Genomic DNA, 5,000 nt, shown 5'->3' on the forward strand with positions numbered 1-5,000 from the left:
TTTTCTGTACTTTCTTTTTTTTTTTTTTTTTTTTTTTTGGTTCTTTTTTTTCCGGAGCTGGGGATCGAACCCAGGGCCTTGCGCTTCCTAGGCAAGCGCTCTACCACTGAGCTAAATCCCCAACCCCTGCTTTCTGTACTTTAAAAAAAAGTTATAAGCCCAGTCCCTGGCTTAGATTTGGTAGCCTGCACCTAGAATCCCAGTGCTCAGGAAACTGAGGCCAGAGGAGCACAGGTTTGGGGCCAGCCTGGGCTATGTTATACAGCAAGACTTTGTCTCAAATGAAGTAGAAAGCTCAGATCTTGAACCTGTGGTCATGGGTTCGAGGCCGACCTGTGCCACTCGCTAATCATTAACCTGGAAGCAGCTGTCTTTAGTCCTTCCGTGCCTCTCTTTCCATATGTGCCGCAGAGCACTTGCCTAGCGAGCACGAGATCCGGGGTTCAGTCCCCGGTGTCAAAAGGGGGGAGGAGGGAGTAACGCAATGAGAGAAAACAGTAGCTACTATAAAGGTTTGACTAGGAAAGGTGTTTATATAAACCGGGTAGGACCAGACACATGGCAAATACATCTTAGTACCAACACTCAGCATCTTGATATCGGCCATCATTTTTTGTTACATTTACTGTGTGTGCACGCGTGTGTGTGTGTGTGTGCGCACATGTGTGTGCAAGAGTGTGTATCGCTGTGGACATGTTTGTGCATGTGTGTATGCATGTGAGAGATTATGTATCAATGTGTGTGTGCATATGTGCATGTGCAAGAGTAAGTACTGTTGTGTGTGAGCATGTGTGCATGTGTGAGAATGTGTACCACTGTGTGTGTGTATGTGTGTGTATGTGAGTGTGTTATGCACACAGGTGGAGGTGGGTGCATGGGGAGGCCGAGGACGACATCAGACATTCTGCTCTGAGCGTCCTGTCTCCACTCTCTGCAGTGTTGGGGCTGCAGGGATGCCCAGGACCACCCCTAGCTTCTTACAAGTGTGCTGGGGTCTGAACTCAGGCCCATTATACAGTGAGGATGCTCAGCCATTGAGTAATCTCATCATCCCATGCTGGACAAACCTTGAGGAAGGGCTGAGGTTGGTGTATTCTGGTCACAAAAACCCTGATACGTGAGTCCTAGAGCAGAGAAAGGCAAACCATCAGAAGATGGCAGAGAGGAGGCACACGGATGCCTTCTACTCATGACTACAACACACATGAGCCTCTCAAATGGCTAGGGCTGATTGTGAACATCATCTATCTATCCACCCAGCCACCCACCCAGCCAGCCAGCCACCCACCCACCCAGCCACCCAGCCACCCATCCATCCACCCACCCACCCAGCCACCCAGTCACCCAGCCACCCAGCCACTCATCCACACAACCACTCACCCACCCATCCATCCATCATCCATCCATCCACCCACTCACCCACCCACCCACCCAGCCACCCAGCCACTCATCCACACAACCACTCACCCACCCATCCATCCATCATCCATCCATCCACCCACTCACCCACCCACTCAACCACCCACCCACCGACCCACCCACCCATCCACCCATCCATCCATCAACCCACCCAGCCACCCACCCAGCCACCCAGCCACCCATCTACCTACCCACCCACCCATCCACCCATTCACCCACCCACCAATCCACCCACCCATCCATCCACCCAGCCACACACCCAACAATCCACCCATCCATCTATCCACCCACCTGTCTGTCCATCCATCTGTCCATCTGTCTGGCAATCACACAAAGGCTTTGGGAACATAATAAAGGTTAAGCCAACCAACTACCAGGAGTTGTTTGTGTCTGCCAGGCCCCAGAGAGTGAGTGCAAATGACAACAACCAGGCCACATGGCCTCCTGGGTGTGAGTTGAAAGAGCAGGGACACCCTGGAAAGAGAACAGCTCAGCCAGTCCTCAGGGAGTGACTTCATGACCCGAATGGGACTTGAGGACTTGAAAACAAATTGTCTCATATCCACTCCAATGTGCTGGATTGCCACGGCCATGTTTGTAAATTTTCCACTGTCTCGATCAAGTCGGGTTGACTTTTTAAAAATTATTATTTCTATGACCGTTATTACTGTTATTTGGCCTTGCCCTGTGCTTGGCCCCTCTTACCCTTTTGATTTCTTTTCTAGCCCCTCGGGCCCATCTGGAGCTCTCAGAGGGACCTTTCCTAGTAAATTGTGCTAAACACAGCACATTGGTTTGTTTTCATTCCTTGGTCCTGTGAGGCCCACCTCCAGGCTCCGGGGAAACCACAGGGGGCATTTTCCAGACTTCTTTCCAATATAAATACAGCTTGAGAGGCCTGCCTGGCTTCACGGCTGCCCACATCTCTGGGTCTCTGTCCCCCCCCCGGGGGGGGGGAAGGAGAGACCCCTGACCTTCTGTAAACATTTCAACACAGCCAGTTCTCCGAGGAATTAAAATCTGTGCTTTTGCGTCAACTCTGAAACAATCACTAGGGAGGCCCTACTTTTATGGTCTGGTGTACTTTCTCCATAATGGAACATTTTAACACTACATTTTTTTTAATGGCTATTATTAACAAAAGAATTTCAAGGCCTAAAACCCCAGGGGTGGAGGGACACAAAAGAGGAGTCGAAGTAATTAGATTGTGGTGTTTGGTTTGATCCAGCCATTGACACCAGCAGATCTCAGAGAACGCTGGGGTTGAGAAATCTTTCCAGCTGAAAGCCTGACCTGTTAAGTTAAGAACAACCACGCCCTTAAATGGAGCCTGGAAAACAAAGTTCGGATGACAGCGTGAGGACAGAGTGTTTCACAGCTTCCCTTTCCCTCATGTGTGTAGAGTATATCCACATGCACGTGGGAGCATGAAACGGTGCATGTGCTAGGAGGCCTGAAGCCAATACTGGGTCTTCCTCGAATGTTCTCCGTCTTATCCAGTGAAGCAGGCTCTCTCACTTGAATCCAGAGCTTACCAGTATGGTGAATCTGGCTAACTAGCTTGCTCTATTGATCACCCTTCCTAGTGCTCAAATTACAGGCAAGTCCTGAGGCCGCCCAGCACTTACAGGGGCTCTGGGGATCCGAACTCTGGTTCTTAGGCTTGCACAGCAAGTACTTTAACAGCAGACCCATCTCTCCATCCCACAACAGAATGTTATGAGGATACAGGCCAAGGTTCCTGGTAGATGCCAGCAACTGTAAGCAATACTCAATATATACATATACATATACACATACACATACACATACACATACACATACACATACACATATACATATACATATACATACAGTGGATTTCCCTACACATGTTCACCTTTGATTAAGTTTAACTTATAAATTTGACACAGTAAGATATTAGCCACAATAATTAGTCATAACAGAGCAATTATAGCAATATGCTGTAACAAAAGTTAAAGGCATATAGTCTCTCAAAATGTCTTACTGTTCCTCTACTCTTAAAAGGAAGCGATTCATGGGGCTCCTCTTTGCCACATCCCAGTTGACAGCAGCATCATTCTCAGGTCTGGGGCCATGGTTAAATAAGAGTAATTTGAACAGAGGTGTCAGGATAGATACCATGGCAGTCAAACTGATAGTCCAAGATGGCCACTCCATGACTAATGGGAGGGTAGCATACACCCTGTGGATACGCTGACAAGGAATGACTCCTGTCCTAGTTACAATGTAGCAAGCTTTCACCACAATATTTAGAAAGCATACAATTTAAACACTGAGAAACAAATTCAGATGGCTGAGGGTCTCTGCCAGGCCAGTCTCCTCAGAGAAAGAATTGTTCAGTTGACTATGGGAAAGGAAAGACAGTCTTGTGTTGCAAGAGGTAGAAATAGAGCTTCTGATCTCTTCCTCTACCCCATGCACACAAATATGTGGGGTTGTACACATGCTGGTGTGACTTACACATGGCCACTGCGTGTGGAAGCCAGAGGATTGTTCCTCAGGTACCATTCACTTGGGTTTTGAGACAGTCTCTAACTGGTCTGGGGTTCACTGATTACACCAAATTGATTGGCTAGCAAACCAATCCGGACCTGCCTGTATTTAACTCCCTAGTGCTGGAGTTACAGCTTGTCACCAGCCCTGACATTTTAGTTTTTAATGTGAGTTCTGGGCATTAAACATGGGTCTTCAGGCTTGCAAAGCAAACGCTTTACCAGCAGAGCCATCTCCCCAAGCCCTTGGTTTTCTTTGGTTTGAAGGGGAAAAAAAACAAAAAACAAAAAAAAAAAAAAAAAAAAAAAAAACAACCCTGGCATAAACAGAAGGCCTGTTTAATTTCTAAATTGTTCACAGTAAGAGATTACCATGGTGGCAGCTTAGAAACAACCAAGACAAGGCTGTAATGAGAACCGACGTGTCCTCTCCCCCACTCCCTCCTTTTCCTCCAGTGGGAAGAGCGGAGTGAAGTCTGGCTCTGTAATAGGGGCTTTCCAGATCCTGGGGTTGCGATTCGGACACTTCCAACCCTTGGCAGCACATGACACAAGGTGCCTGGTGTCAGGACAGCTGGGAAGAACACAGCTGCCGGGAAGGGTGGTCCTGCTCCCTGCCAGTCAGTGAGGCCCAAGAGCCATGCATTGATGCACCTTCTGATGTTTTAAGGGAATTCTCCAGATTGCTGCTGCTGTTGCCGAATTTAACATAGAAACCAAATTCTAGGAGATGCGCCCCAAGACCTAAGGAATACAAAGAAAAGCGGCAATTGGAAATGCAAGTGTCCTTCTGAATTCCATGGCTAGCTTGAGTGTGCTGTGTGGCAAGGGCTGTGGCAGCTTCTAGGAACAACCAGCATGAAGCTGGGGCCTTCAGTCCTACAACACAAGAAACTGAATTTTGCCAGCAAGAATGAACGTATGGGTCTATGAGATGTCTCAGCAGGTAAAGGGGCTTGCTGCCCAGCCCGACAACCTGAGTTCAATTCCCAAGACCCCCTTGGTGGAACGGGATAAAACCAGGTCCTGCTCTGATCTCCCCTGCCACCAACACACACACCTTGG

At 48.3% G+C, this 5,000-nt stretch overlaps 2 long non-coding RNA genes across 4 annotated transcripts in view; one reads left to right on the forward strand and one right to left on the reverse strand.

Moving 5' to 3' along the window:
- The window catches only part of LOC108351065 (uncharacterized), an 8,475-nt gene that overhangs the window by 1,050 nt on the left and 2,425 nt on the right, over positions 1-5,000 (forward strand). The gene's annotated exons all lie outside the window — the stretch shown is intronic.
- The window catches only part of LOC120103045 (uncharacterized), an 18,565-nt gene continuing 14,078 nt past the window's right edge, over positions 514-5,000 (reverse strand). For 2 of the 3 annotated variants that reach the window (XR_015620538.1, XR_015620540.1), the window contains exon 3: positions 4,259-4,679. This is a non-coding gene — a long non-coding RNA (uncharacterized LOC120103045). Of the gene's footprint in view, positions 1,125-1,710; positions 1,894-4,258; positions 4,680-5,000 lie in introns of those variants that run through there. The other variant, XR_015620539.1, reaches the window with a different exon arrangement.

The sequence above is a fragment of the Rattus norvegicus genome, chromosome 5, assembly GCF_021556685.1.
Source record: "Rattus norvegicus strain SHRSP/BbbUtx chromosome 5, alternate assembly SHRSP_T2T, whole genome shotgun sequence".
NCBI classification, from domain to species: Eukaryota; Metazoa; Chordata; class Mammalia; order Rodentia; family Muridae; genus Rattus; species Rattus norvegicus.